General features: G+C 47.1%; 2 protein-coding genes across 2 annotated transcripts in view; one reads left to right on the top strand and one right to left on the bottom strand.

Moving 5' to 3' along the window:
• LOC142566151 (rhotekin-2-like) overlaps positions 1 to 15,822 on the bottom strand; it is a 206,415-nt gene that overhangs the window by 175,076 nt on the left and 15,517 nt on the right. The gene's annotated exons all lie outside the window — the stretch shown is intronic.
• Positions 1,946 to 15,822, top strand: part of Bub3 (mitotic checkpoint protein Bub3) — a 55,594-nt gene continuing 41,717 nt past the window's right edge. The window contains exon 1 of the mRNA XM_075676988.1: positions 1,946 to 2,001. The gene's annotated coding sequence lies outside the window, so the exon portion shown is untranslated. The remainder of the gene's footprint in view (positions 2,002 to 15,822) is intronic.

Below are 15,822 nucleotides of genomic sequence, written 5' to 3'. Positions count from 1 at the left end.
TCACGAGACAACCGATGAATTGGTTCGAACGAAATATGTTGCATTTGAGAGAGAAAGTTAAATTCTGGCAATTGACGACCTAAACTTAAATATATGCTTCCTACAGTCGCTAGATTTTATATTCTTCATTAAATGCAGCAAACCTCATCAAACTCGGTGCAGTTGGCGAGCAAAACAATTTCTCCTCTGCCATGTATTTATGCAGAAACTGAATTTGCTGCGTCCGTCCGCCATTTCTGTTACGACGTCGTCGTCGTCAGGCGACCACGACTTCGCCCTCGCCACACGGCGAGGAAAAGCAACTTTGCCCACAGCTGCCACTCGAGCTCGTGCCCCAGGGCCAACGTGCACTTGGGAACCAAACGAACTATTAAACTGCAGCTTTGGAGCTTTTGTGCGAGCGTTGTGCGTCACGCATGTTATGAGAGCGGTGGCGCCTGTGCATGTATTTTGGAGGTCACAGCAAGCCATATTGCAGCGGACGAACAGCATGCTGTGTGTATCAGAAATAAGTTGCTCTTGGCAAGACGCTTCTCGGTGTGAAGAAAAGGCTGGAGCATGAATCCCTTGACATCGTCCCTGGATTGGCCTTTTTTCTGCTCTTCTCCCAGACTTCACTCTGATGCCTTGCGCAAACTACAATCTTCCGTGTCAGCCCCGGTAATAATCGTAGATGCGTTATCGTTGTGCTCCTGTCTTACCGCACCCGGTGACTTACGCTCGGTAGGAGCATACCTGGCCATAAAGGCATGAAGTGGCGGATTGCTGGCTTCCCTTGCTGGACCTGTATTTTCTCTTCTTCAGACGACGGGTTACATAAACTTTGTCAGGCTTTTGTAGTACGCTCTTTTGAAAGCAAAATCAAATCCCACGTAAACTGAATTCCAGCACTTACTATTGTTCTTTGGATGATAAAACCTTGTAAAACGCGTCATTTTGAGGTTACGTTGACGAGGCTGCGTTGTCGGGTCCTATTTTTAAATTCAATACATGCACCGATCTGGCCTGGCTATCTCTTCGTTTTGTCTCATTTGCAATGAATTAGAATAGACTGATCACTTTCGTGGCTTCTCCTTCCTGAGGAGAACCATTTTGCAAATACTTTTGCGACAGCTTGGCCTAGCTACCATTGACATTTTCTCCGGTTGACCCACTCTCTTTCCGAGCTTCCGTGATGGGCCACTCCCACAGGGATATATGCATCGCTATGGAGAAATTATGTCGAGAATTCAACCTTGTTATTCTTACTGTTGTTTTTTTATGCTTCGCTCCTATTTTCCTTTTGGACATTTTTGTCGTTATTAACTCAAACTGACCGCTGAATCACAAGATATCTCTACTCTTACTGCTTTGGTTTTTATTATTATTATTATTATTATTATTATTATTATTATTATTATTATTATTATTATTATTATTATTATTATTATTATTATTATTATTATTATTAATCCGGGAGAATCGCTCTAGTCGGCTGATTTTTTTCCTTATTCTGTTTTCTTTTTTTTCCCTTGTGTATTATGGCACGCGCGCGCGTTCGTGCACGTGTGTGCATGCGTGCACATCACAGAACACTAGAAATCAGTAGCAACTGACTGTTATAGATGCAAGGACGCCGCGATGAAAGGTTCAGGAATAGACGACGACGAAGGCGCAGGAACACGTTGCCGTTAAGACTGCCGATGGGCGTTAAAAATGGAGGGAAGCCCCCTCGCATAGCCCAAAGCTAGGTTTCTAACTTATGTAACAAGCGCTATGCATATTTCATAGCTCTGCCTACATGACAACAAAATATACCAAAATGGTCACGAAGATGCACGAACTAATGAGTACGAGTTGAGGCTCCTTGGTGGTGGTCAAAATTTTATTTTGCCTTTTAAGGAAAGGGGCAGAGGGCTCCTTGGATCTGCACACAACATCCACGGTCATCGTTGCAATTTTGCAGGACCGAATAGCGGCAACTAGTGGAGGAAGTCGAGCTCACAATCCATGGAAGCAATGGTAAGTACCTGTTGTTTTTTACCAATTTAAGCGATGGAGGAGAGCAGTGAAACAAGAAAGTAAACTATTGTTGGACACCTTCGCCTATAGCTCCCGGCAGTGACACTATATAGCAGCTGAATCGAACAACCAGGGACGATTGAAGGCGACACGGGCACCCAAACATCTAGGCCCCATTGTGCATATGCACAAACAGCAAATCAGCGCAATCGCGCTACGTCACATTCCCGCCGATCTCTGCCCCAACAGCCCTTCACGTTTTTGACAAGTCGCGTCGCTGCATGAAGCACGCGTCCCCTGCCCCCCCAAATCGTGGCAACGACGCTAGCCACCGCTTCGGTTCGTGCTGCGTCCAAGGTTTGCGCGCAGGGGCGCAGTGGCGGCGGCATTCCTCGTTGGCCGACTATAAAACCCGCTCTCGAGCGTCCTTGCGGCCGACGTGACACAGAAAACCGCGCGTCAATCGCCCGCCTCGGGAACGCGGAGTTGCACTCGACGGCAGACGCGTTTATTCTTGTTCTTGAATGTCCCCGGGGCGAAACTCCGCCAAACGCTGCATGTCACGCGAATGCCGAAGACTCGCGGCTGAGTAGCGGTTGGAGACACGCGGGGACGACGACACCGGGACACAGGGTGCCAAAACTCGCGTATTTCGAGCTCGCGCCAGAAGTCCCAAAACACCGGTTTCTTGCTCTAAAGCGGCATGAGGAGAGCGCCGCAACTGAGGTCCCCCCGCGCTCGGTGTTTTCGCACCTTTGTCGTACGGAGCCCGCCAGAGAATAAACCTGTGATAGCGCTATGAACAGCGGGACGGCTCAGCCGACACGGCAAGCATAAACGACGGGCCAGGAAAGGGCCTCACAGGGAGGGCATGAACGCGGGTGACTCGTGGCGGAGCGATGCAGCGTCCGAATTCGTGCAGCTGCGCGTGCCGGCATTCTATGCAAATCCCACCCGCGAGCACGCGGCACAAGCCCCGCAGCGGCCGGAAATGTTCCCGCGTCGTATCCAACAGTGGCAGCCGCCACGCGGTTGATGCTGACGTGCCGCCGTCGCATCGGGACACCAGCGGAGAGGCATTGTATTGTGCGCAGGTGTCACCAACTGCCAGCTCGTCCCGCGGTGTATGTCATCGAATCGGGAATCATACTTGCAGGTATCCTCGGAGCGTCACAAAATTGAATGGGCAGCCTTAAGCGAATGTGTGTGGGCTACGAAGGCAATCAACAGCTACTCCAGTATCAATGAAGAAGTCTTCCCTGAAAGACTGATACGACTAGATGCTCATTTTAACTTACACACACACAAACACTTTTATATATATATATATATATATATATATATATATATATATATATATATACTGTTTTGGTCAGCACGACTCATTTTCTGGTACTGACAGTGCAGTAACAATAATAAAGCACGTGTGCAGTTACAAAGGTTGCAAGTAAGTTGTAACGGGACCGGTACAGGTCTCTGGCTACTAATTGCTCTAATATCACATCGCCGCCTTACCAAACCACAGGGCGAACAGTCGAAGCAGCTTCGCACGCGTGTTCGGACTTTGAAAACATTTATTTACCGTATTGTCAATTTCTGCCCCCGTAAGCGTACATTAATTCATCGGTAATGTTCCGCATATACAAGTTATTGTTTCTTTTTTCGCCGCTACTTCGCACATAATTATAGTGTAAACGACGTAAAATAATACTGATGTCAGCACCCCTTTCGAGATATGCATCCCCAAAATGTGCCACTGATTGACTTCGATTTCGTACTTGAAACTATTAATAAAGAGTTGCTCAGTAAATGTTTGTTCACTGGCTAGTTTAACATTGAGATTCGTCATGCAAGTTATCCCCTTCAAGAAATCAAACTAAAATGGCGGCACTGTGCTGTCGCCCCACAGATCATTCTGAATATATCTATTCGCCGCGAGATTGGTCTGTGCGTGGCAGCACCGTCGTCCCGCTAGTCTGGATAGGCCCGATAGGCGACACGCAAAACAACGTACTTCACCGACCGCGAAAGACCCGTCGCTTTTGAGAGAGAGAGAGAGAGACAGAGAGAGAGAGAGAGACAGAGAGAGAGAGAGAGAGAGGGAGAGTGTGCGTGTGTGTGCTAAACCTATGACAAATGTCTCGTCGCTCTGTAAAGCGATAATGCGAGAAAGTATGGCGCGAGTGTTAAAGATCAAGAAAACATTGACCATTGGTGCGTGTCAGTTGGGTACCAGCCACAGGTCCATCATAGAAGCCCTCCATAAGTTCAATGAACCGTGCGTAAGGTTACGCTGCTAGAAGTACCCGACTGCGGTGTATTCAAAATGTTTCTTATCAAAGTTCCGATCTTCGCAATGTTATCTTCATTGTTTTTTTTTTCATTTGTTTTTGCTGTGTGTGCTTTTCATCACCTCCAGTGTGACCAGTCATCCTCGTGGGTGTTAGCCATCATTTGAGGTCTCAGCTACAACAATTACCAAATGAATATTAAAATGAACTTTCCTAGACATTCATAATTGATGTGACACTTAAGAAACAAAATGTAAGAGAAAAGTTTATTTCAAGAGGAAAGAAAGAAGTGTGGAGAGGCTGGTATATTCAACTCCTTTCCAGAAGGAAGATGAAAGGGTGGCTCAGCCGACAAGAAAGCAAGACACCTGTAGATAAGCACGAAAAGAGAAAAAATACGCGTAGATATGTTAAAAAAATTGTTTAACATTGCATAGAAGTAACCATACCTATAGTCACTTACGTAAGCCAGAGCACCACGACACTGACGTAAATAAAGCTTTCTTTCTTAACGTTTACGAAACTACAGGCAGCCACATAACATATACATGCGCGACGAGATGTACTCGCATGCGTGTGCACTATACACAGGGACAGCCTGCGGACCACTGTAGCCGCGAAATAGAATTACACGCAGTTGCAAGGTGTGAACAGATCAGTAGCTCGCTGCTTCATGGAACCGCAAGAGTACACAATGGAAAACGCATTTAACGACAGTATTGCACACAAGCACTCTTTCTGTACAAGGAAACGCGTAACAAGGTGAATTTTACTGCACGTCAGAAATTCAGCAGCTCTCCTAGTTGAGACGAGTATTGAAAAAAAAAAAAGGAAGAGAGAGAGAGAGAGAGAGAGAGAGAGAGAGACTGATTTCTGAATCAAACTAGGTTACCGCTATAGCGCTAAAGCTGTGACCGCCGAGTGCTATAATAACAGTGAAAGTGTAGTCACAAATAGATTTGCAAGTATACATATATACGGCATAGAAACGTGTACTATCCATGAAGAAGAGTACATTTCGGCGCATCTCGAGAAGCAACGCGTCCCGTAAGCCAATAAGGAGACGGAAAAAACGCGACCCAGCGCCAACATACCGACCACAACGGCATCTAAACTTAATGATGCCCTCTCGCGACACGTGGGGCTCAAAAAGAGCTAGCGACAAACACCACCCCGCATTGCCCGAGATCCAAGCTTCGCGGAGGTATGCGGGCGAAAGAGGCAAAGAAATCAATTCGGTTTGCTAAAGGAATGATGCACTCGACGGCATATATTTGTCGCAGTGAGGATATTTCGGTAGCGTTTGTTGCTTTGTTGCGCGACTCCGCATAGAACAGCGCCGGTGACCGGCGCATCTATAGAGGCAGTATACAGATGGCTACACGTACACGCTAACACGTTATACGCATATATGTGCGCTGTCCTGTGTAGAGATGTAAAATTTCATGAAAGTTTTAGGGGCGTGAAATAAACTGGTTTCTTTCGTGTTTCTTTATTCAGAAAAAAAAAAAGACGATTGCGCACAGGGCTATGAAAAATCCGACACATTTATTTTTTTAACACTGAAAAGAATATAATTCCAGCAGAGTCCCAGCAGAGCTTCCGCGTCTAAAACCTAGGTACGATTTCACATCAAAGCGCCAAGACCGACATTTGTATCAATCTGTGTGCGATTCATTTCCTCTTGACGCGTCAGCGTTTCGCTGCGCAGCGGACGAAGCCCTCCGGACACTGAGGTTCGAGTGCCCGTACACAAGCTTTCGCACGCGATCCCCTGCGAGCCTGTTGCGTAGCTTGTTGTGCACATTTCCAAACTCGAACCAGTTTCTTTCACATGTCGCAGAAGAAGGGGTAATCTTCAGTACGCGACAGGAGAGGGGGCTCAAGGGTTCGTTGAAGCAAAGCCCTTGCCACCACATGGATGGATCCAGGTGCTTTTAGATACGCCGAAAGGAGTCGCATCGCAAAAGAAGAAATCCGCGGCGAAGCTTTTTTTTTTTATTTTCAATTTTACCCTGGCTGAAAAAGAAAAGACCTGTTTTTTCCCCAAACTTTTCAACGTTTGTTCAACCGCTTACACCTCTAGTCCTGTGTGGAGCCATGTGGCGCAAAGACGCAATTTCCATGAAATGAAAGTCTGCGGGAGACTTCAAGAAACATTGCTTGCGGAGTACATAGCAGTAACACAGACGATGAAATGGTGTTCGGATAATCTGGCGACCCATATGTCAGAATCAAGGTGACGGTCCGCTCCGGAGTGCGTTTGCGTGCGTCCGCCGGAGGCTTCGCTTTCATTGCTCGGCGACGAACCCGCACGTCAACGACAGTATCCTGCAGCTGCCAGGCAGCCGATCGAAGGTAGCTGACTTCGTCGTGGGACAAAAGCCCAAGTATCTACGGCTGCTATACTATTTCACAGCGCACGGTCAGAGAGAGATCTTTGTACAGAGGTCGAAAGAGTCTCTGGACTGCCATACTCCGGTCGCTCCGTCGTCTGCTGCTCTGTATAATAGCATACCAGACGACCGAGCGAGCCAGAGTGAGCCAAAACGTCACTATGTTCTGCTCCCGCGTGATTGTCGTGAACACCTTCTGCGTCATGACGTTATGACGTACACGTGCACTTCCTGGCAAACGGAACCGAAACTCGATCGTAGAAAAGCTATTACAGTGAATTGTTTAGGGTGGTCTAAGGCTTGTAGTATTTTCTCAAGGTTCTCCAGGTAAATAACCTTCATCTAACGTAAGAAATTAAAGTGAAAAAAAAAATGGCATGCCGGTGCTCCTTTAGGTACGCACTTACTGTTCGCGCTATCTACGCACTTTCGATCACAGCAAGCAGCTTCCGGCAGAGTCAACGTCCCTTGCGCAAAAAATGTACCAACGCATCGCTCTGGCACGAAAACAAGAGTGTCACTGGAACGCCAACACGATTCCTGTATTCGAAATGGGCACCATACAGGCGACCGCATCGCTAAACATTTAAAAAGGTTGTTCTTGAGGGACTGTAATACTATAGTGTAATATGTGCTTCCAGCTTTCAGTGTACACGTAGGTTGAGTGAGAAAGAGGCAAAGTTTAGTGAAAGGAGGAAAGGCGGTCAAGTTGGGCGGAAGAGCGAGCCTGTGCCCGGCTACTAGATAATGCAGGATGTTCTCGAGTGAGCTCGCGCACGCTTTCGTTGTATGGGGAAATCTGCTCTGTCCAGGAATCCATTGCAGATGAATGGGTGTGTGGCACATCTCTGTGTTACCAGAACTGTGAGCTGAACAAGTCAGAATGAATTCATCGTAATGAACGGAAATACGAAAGCAAGAGGGACAGGACACAGCGCTGCGTCTTGTCCACACTTGCTTTCGTGTTTTCGTTTCCTCGCGCGTTCGTTGTACACCCGTCCGCAATTTTTCCAGAGTACAGAATTCTTGAAAAAGTTCAATCATGGCTTCGCCACTCGGCCTCGTATTTGGGGATGCACTACATCGCACGTCTACATTCTAAGGCTGATGCGTTAGGTGCAGACAAAACTTCGCCTTTTTCGTCGATAGCGTTCTTCGAAAACTTGTGCGCCGAGGCATACAAGCGCAGGCAAGCGTTCACTGTGGCATGCCCTGTACGCATCCTGACAGTCGGTGCGGATGTGGAAGTTATGCGGCGGTAGGCTATTGGCCTCAGAAACTGCCAGGATCTCGCCTGTTGGATGGTGCAACTTCGTAGTGGTTCGTCTGTTCCAAGTTGGGTTCAATATTATGGCAGTTGTACACTGGCGTCAAGAGAGCTGCCTTTTCACCTAATTAATATTTGCTGAAATACATATTTGCCGCAACCAGTACACACGCAAAAAGGAAGACACAGTGATGATGACACGTCGTCGCCAATGTGCTTTCCTTTTTGTGTGTGTCCTCTTTGAGGCAAATATGTGTTTTGTACACTGGCTGCCAGAGTAGCTGGTGTCCGTGGAAGTAAAATGTTAGAGGGCGATGCTAATATAAGTTTCACCCTTACATATGATGGCATACATAAGATAGCGGACTATCTTTACTCTTTTTTTACAGCTTCCCGCGTCATGAATGCACCGTCCCCTTGCCCAAGGCAAAGAAAAAAAGAACGGCACAGCTAGCGTTTTTTTACAAAACACGGCCGTACGCTTAAGTTAGCAACCAACAAACATGTATATACATTTGCGATAGTAATGTATTATTACGGGTAGGAAGAAGCGTACGTGTATTCACAGATGGCTTTTAATGGCTGAGCCAACACTCGTACAGAAGCGATAGCCAAGATCTTCGTCGTCTCCAAGGCCAGCATCTATGTCCTCTTCTTCCAACATTACAGACTGGCATTACCCCCGGCGGAAGAAGCACCTTATTGATGCGGATCACTGGTTCCAGAAAGGTACGGTTCGAGGCGGCTGATGCGGATTATGTCAGACAGAGGTGAAGGCACAGTGGCATCCAGTGGAGACAGTTCATATGTGAAAGGGGTCACCTGGCGGAGGATGTGGTAAGGGCAGTAGTATCGCGAGATGAGTTTCTCCGAAAGACCAGCACGCCGAGATTGAGACCAAACTAGCACAAGAGCACCTGGTTCGTGTTACACATCGCGATGGCGCTGATTATAACGGCACTTCTGGCTTGTCTGTGAATCAGAGAGACGAAGGCGGGCAATCTGGCGTGCTTGAGTCGCTATGGCTACCACATCACAAGTGTACTTTGCCAGCGAATCGAGTGCGCTCGAAAGCAGAGTCTCGAAAGGGAAGGTCGGCTCACGACCGAATAGAAGGTAGAAAGGCGAGTAGCCAGCTGTATCGTGGCGCGAGGAGTTATAAGCAAACGTGAAAATATTTTCATCCACTAACCACCACGCCGCGGAGTAACGTTTCCCACATTATTTCAGCTACACGGGAAATAGCCGCTCAGTTGTGGACCATAGCTGTGGCATAAACCATTTTTCAGGAAGGTCTTCGGGATCATTTGAAGGCGCCAGCCAGCAACCGTGCGGCACGCGCGGTGAAACGTCGAACTATTAAATGTGGATACGCGTGAAAGCCGCGACGAGCAGACAAGACGCACGCACTCTCGGCTTGTATAGTCGTCCTTCAAAGGTTCGGCTGCAGTTCTAGTCTCGAAAAGAAGTCGGCGCACGTATCTTCGACGTATACTAAAGCGAGTCGCAAATGTTCGTCCGTGTAAATTACGACCGCCGGGTGCCGCTTTCCACCAGGAGCACGGCGCCTCCAACATGGCTGCCCCCAGAACCCCGAAGCGGCGCTCCGGTAGCGAAACTTGGCGAGCAAAACGCGCCGACCCTGAGGATAGACGTACGGATAGACATACGGATGGACTACGGGCGATTTCCTGATGCTCAGACTGTGCGAGTTTTCCGAATTCTTCCAAGAGGTACGAGCTGCTCAGAATAGCGCGACCGAGCAACTCGCCAGTTTTCCGGATGATCACGCCGCGCGTGGGCCGCCCCTTCCTCCAGTGTATACCGTGGAGGAAACAATAAATAAGTCGCGAAATCTCAAGTGTCCTTGTAACGAGAGATACGACGTCTCTGGACGGCATGTATACGCGGTGGAAAGCAAAAGAAATAATGAGAGGTCCTGAGCGATAAGGCGCTTGCTGGTCACGGAAAGGGACCATGTAGTCTTGGCGCACGCACAGGTTTCACCCTTCTATTTGTATCAGATTTTACAACTTCCAAATTGAAACGAGGAAAAAAGAAAAGCTCCCCGCGAGCGAGAATAAACTGCACTTCCCGATGCGTTCAAGTCGTTTCTGTATACGCTGTGCTGTTTCACGGTTTTGCTCCGACCAAGATAACAAACCTTGCAATTCCTTACTCTTTTTTTTTTTCTTCTTCTGTCCGCAGCTACGCGACGGTAAAAAGCGTGATATTTCGGCAATGTATGTCCAGCGCGCTTTTCGTGCAATTCGGAGAGTTTTCCACGAAGTTTATCTGTTTCTACAGTCGAACCAAGAACACCGGTATACGATAAGCGTTCCGCTTCTAAAGCCTGTGGGTTCTTCGAACTACCATGACCAAATTTCATGCCATCGCGCACAGACGCAAGCCAGGACTCTTTGAAGAGAACTGCGTTGTTAGAGGAGGCTGCGCATATGTGAACGCAGTGTACACGAAGGTCGTGAAATGCACTTCTGGGGCGGTACTTCGCCCAGACATCCCGTCTCGTTCCTCTGCTATAAGGTGTTCAACGAGACATGCGTGGACGGGCGCTGTGCAGTGAAGCTCGCCGGCAAGACTGCTTTGTAAGTTTCACTGATTTGTAGCCTCCGTCACTGCGCAGTTAATTGATGCTCGAAGCAGCGAGCATCGTAACGGGCTGATCACGAGTGCGGTACGGGCGCGATAATTAAGGCTATATTTAGGGGACGGGTGCGCGAATATTCGAAAATTTCGAATAAAGAATCGAAACCATTAGATTCGGTCTTCGAAACGAATAGTCACTGTTCGTAAACATGAATATTTTCGAACAGATTTTCAATACTTCAAAGTTGTCAACTGTGTTCAATCAAACATAAAATCGGAGCAAATGTACAATAACTCCTGTATTCATGAATGCATCTTAACTTGAAGCCCACGCTTGACTTGGTAACGACGCCTGGTGCGAACGCGCCCAAGACGCTCATTGCGTTTCCTCTAGTGCGTTCACGACTGCAGGCGCCATTTAAATAAAGTCAAACGTGGGCTTCAAGTTAAGATGCATTTATGAATACGGGGGCAAATGTAACGCCCCCGGCCGTAGAAGTCATAACACGTGAGAGGTTATGGAGCCAAGCGAAGCAGGCTAGACGCTCGGGGAGCTAGACAATCATTCGGACACTCCGAAGGGCTTTGGGTATGCTAGGTACTTATTCGTTCCTACTGCTCCAATTGTGCGTTTCATAAGAAAGGCTTCATAAAGTGCGATGTACTACCGGAAACTTGCTTGATGATACATTGTTTGATGATAGGGGCGTTTCAATAACAAAATTTTCAAATCGAATCGAATATAAATACTCAAGTACGAACGACCACCGAATATCGAATCAAGTATCGTGTATTTTATCATTTCTAAAGCAACATGACATAGGCGTGGTATCCGACTGTTAAAAAAAGAAAGAAAAAAAGTACACAACACATGCACGTGATACCGTTCACGATTACACGTGCGGAGAACTGTGAAGCATGTAAATGACAAACAAGGCTACGTTCAACTTGTCATGGTGGTGACAGTAACGAAACAACGAAACCGCACAGTGTTGTGTTCGTTGAAGTGTGCTACACTATAGCACCGCGCATCGTTTTAAATGGGCATGGTGAGACTGGCCACATAATTAATCGAAACACATTCGTACATAGGTTGCCTAAAAGCGAGCCATTCATATCAAATGACTAAGAAATATTAAGCAGAAGTTATCTACACGGCTCATTTGCTCAAGAACTTGTGTATATACGCAACAGCCGCAGCTATCCGGTTGCAGAATCATTCGCAACACTTCTCGCATCCATCGCTGCGTCCGTCGATCGAGACTGCAGTAGGTGTTTTTATCCCTAATATATTCGAAAGAAACTAATATTCGGCCCCTTCAAATGGTGACTTATAAAATGGTATATGAATCGAATAGCAAGGACTATTCGATTTGTATTCGAATCGAGAATATAAACGCAATATATTATAATAATGATGAAAACCGGTGTTCCTAATTCGAAAACTATTCGAAAAGTATTCGACATTCAAATCGATTCGCTTCTGGCACTATCATATTCGTGTTCTATTCGATGTCGAAAGTTACGATTCACGCACCCCTACTTCGCGAGACACGCTTCTGGGTTTATTAGTTTATTTACGAACACGGACCGGCACTGGCTGATTGAGCGCCGACAAGTTCCGAAATGGCTAGGAAACAGGCTGCTGTGTCACCGTGCAGTTATTCCTCCGACTCGGTCGACGACCGGCAGTGTGCAGAGACAATCGGGCGGCCGCCACTTAAGCCCAGTCGGAATTACTCTACGTGATGAGGAACAATCGCAATTCCCCATCCGCCCGTGAGAGAGGGTGTGCGACCATTGTGGGTCGGCCAGTAGCAGAAGGATATCGGCGGATCTGTCATTTTCATAATTCAAACAAAGCCCCATCTACAGAACTTGTATATTGACTTGGACATTATATATTACACGTAGTCGAAGCATCGATTGCGATAGCAAATTAGTGGAGAAGTATACGAAGTAAGGATAGTAGTTTTATCGGCCGTATAAACTTATAAACATAGGCACACGAACTAAATTAACAAGCATGGTGACACACGCGAACAAGCAAACATGAACACATCTGACTCGATGACCGCGGAAACTTGCTGTCGAAACGCTGGCGTGAGGAGACGCGGCAGCAGCAGCGAGCGAAGGAACATTCGCGCAGTCTATCGCTTCAATGCAAAGTTGGCGCCGAAAACACAGCGTGCACGCACGAAGCTACGAGCCGCCGACTCACCTAGACCGCGCCCAACGCAGATGGCTTCCAAGATACGGCCGCGCGTAGCCGCCACGCCAGAACGCAGCCCTCCCCCTCTCTTCCCACCCCCCAGCGCCTCGCAACGTTGGGTGCCTCGCGCACGACGGAAGACGGCGCGCTTCCTCCCCACTTTCGTCTCGCGCGGCGGGCGAAATCGAGCCGCGATCGTCGGCTCGCCTTGCATGCCTTCTCTCGCACGCACAGCGAAGGGCGAGGGGCAACGGTGTTATCGCCCTCGGACTTTATACGGAATCTCACGGCGACACCCACGCCGACGGCAGAAATACGCTTGGAGTGTCCATATTATCACTTTCGCAATGAAAAAAAAAAAAAAAACACTGAAAAAGCTTGTGCGCCACCACGAGGTAAAAGATCAAGGCTTCGCCTCGATTTTATTCACTTGGAGCGCGCCAATTTTGATTGTCGCACGGAATTACCGCCTGTTCCAGAAGAGTAGGGCAGCGCGCCGCGACTGTGACCGCAATGGGCATGACGCTGGCTGCTGCCTACGCTGGCCTGGTTTGATGATGTACAAATTCTAGAGGCCGCGCTCAACTCGAAAATAAAGCCAGTGCCGGAGACACTAGCTAGACCTTATGTGTGCGCCAGCCACGGTCGCGGCGGGCCACACTATACGATGCCGGATAGCTGCCACGGGAACCTTCCTGTTGCAACGCGCCGTAGGCTGCGAGTCCTCGAAAATAATTGCCACCACGTCAACAAGGTGAAGGTGGGTAAAGGAGTATCGACATGTTATTTTCGACTCTTCATTTTTTTTCTTTAAGTGAAGGCCCTAGGGCTCTAAACCTAAGAAAAAATAATGGCAACCCTCAGAGCGCCTATACATTATTTGTTGTTCTACACCCAGCTTCAGTTTCTCTTTCCAAGAGGTTACTGCGTCTCGACGCCATGGTGCAGAAATTGGTCACGTAGGACATTGCGACGTTTTGACCCTCCCTCCGGCTTGCCCGGTCGTCTACTGTGCTGCTACATCGGCCCTCAAAGCGAGTAGCAGCATAGGAGGAGACTGAGCCAGCCGCATCGAGTGTTAAAACCTCGCCCCAGGCACGTACCCAGGATTTTCTTTGGAGGGGGGGGGGTGATTTACAAGTACAAACGTGAATAATGTCCACCGTTAGCCATAAAGGCGCGAAAATCCGCAAAGGAGAAATGAAATAAAGTTTATCTCACAGCTGAGATACACCTATCTTTCACTTGGCAAACAACGAACCACATCAAATGGACTCGCGCAGGAAAGAAACGCAGGAAGTACACTGCCAAGAACAACAAGCGAAAGTGTAAAATAAAGATTTCTGGTAGCGTGTCTTGAATTAGCTCTGGAAGAATTATGCAGAAAGATATATTTGCTGAACAATTACATGGTCCCTCGTCTACTGCTGCACCAATTAAAGGCCAAAACGGACTAGTATTGTTATTTGGGAATTTGCATAACGATGCGTGGCCGCCAGTTCCGTGCAACCACGTAGAGCGCAGGGCGCTGCGGTTCTAGACGTACTGCGCCCACCGCGGAAGGTTAGAAAAACACCCACATAAGCACAGCAGAGAAGTGGCTACGTCAGGCGGCTCGACTGATAACTCTAGAACAGTCATTCAAAACACACGAAATTGTTCTCCACTTCCGGCGGCGTATTGTATACTTCTTCTGTAAATAAAAAGATTTTGATCCATAAATATTTTCACAAACATAAAAACTTTTGCTTTTCCTTCCTGTTTGGTCCTGTGCCTTGGATGTTCGAGCCCACGCAGGAGTTCTGCATACATCTAAGGTATGCTGTGGGAAGCTAAGGTCAGTGATAAGTTCAAACAAAATTAAAAAAAAAGAACGATTAAAGCTCTAATTCTTCCTTGGTACAAAAACAAACACTGTTCCCGCGAAAATTAGAATAAAAAATCATTTTCAATGTATTTCAAACACCCGTCCCAATACAGTCATTGACTATGTGACATTATTTTGTATTTCTTATTTGTCAACAAACTTGTCACTACTATGTGAGCAATAAAATTGAAAATTGAAACAATGGAGACGCTGCTGTTAACTGTGATGGCCAGATTATATTGTGATAGCATGGTCATATTGTAGACGACCGTTGCCTACTTTATACTTCTTGTGCTCAAGTTCGAATATACGCGTCTTAAATTTCAGCTGTTTTTCTTCGCTGTTCACCTAATAGTATTATTTTAACCTTTTTATTTCTACAAAAACAAGAGCCTTATTTACAAATTTGTATAATCCTTAGTGTTTTCAACATAAAGAGTACACAAGAGCTAAATAAATGCATTGCGAGAAATATTTAGCTCATCCTTTGCTTTCGTCGACCTTTTCAAGACAGCTGTACACTTGCCTTCCTGAAAAAAAAAAAAAGTTTTTTCGCAATGTTTTATTGCCACTGTATTTTCATGTCGGCGTAGGGCCCAAGCTGGGCTTGCGGCTATAACGCCAGCTCTCCCCACCAAGTAGGGTTACACTGTCAGTTAATACAATACAAGAATGTTTTGTGCAAGGAGTGGCTGAGTACTAGTGACAGAATTTAACTGAGGAGTGCTTTCGTCAAAGGGCAAGTACTTGAATGCACCGGAGGAGTATCTAATCATGCCCCGAATTTACCTCAACTTCTCGATTATGAAGGCTCTCTTCGTGATAATATTGACGCCTTAGAGATTCTCGAGAACTAATCTATCACTCTAGCTTGACTTAATATTTGCCTTTAAGGAGGCAGTTACACTCCGGCGGCACCCGTTCTGCATTTTAGTCGTTGTTTGCGGATGCACTGCGCTTTCTGCGTTCATTGGATGGACATGAATTACATTGCATTAGGAAGCTTACTGGCTTTTGCGCTTTCCAATGACACCACGTATTATCGCCTAGCCTGAAGCGTTGCCTGGTTGCAATCAAAACAGAGTGAGCAAAAAACGGCGTTCTTGCTGTACTAGCCTCCTTTGTACTGCGTTTCCAGAAAAATTGTTCAACATAACAAAATGAAGTTTGCTGTAACTTCA

Source organism: Dermacentor variabilis, unplaced genomic scaffold (assembly GCF_050947875.1).
Source record: "Dermacentor variabilis isolate Ectoservices unplaced genomic scaffold, ASM5094787v1 scaffold_12, whole genome shotgun sequence".
Lineage (NCBI taxonomy): Eukaryota > Metazoa > Arthropoda > Arachnida > Ixodida > Ixodidae > Dermacentor > Dermacentor variabilis.
This window is presented reverse-complemented; position numbering and strand designations above follow the sequence as displayed.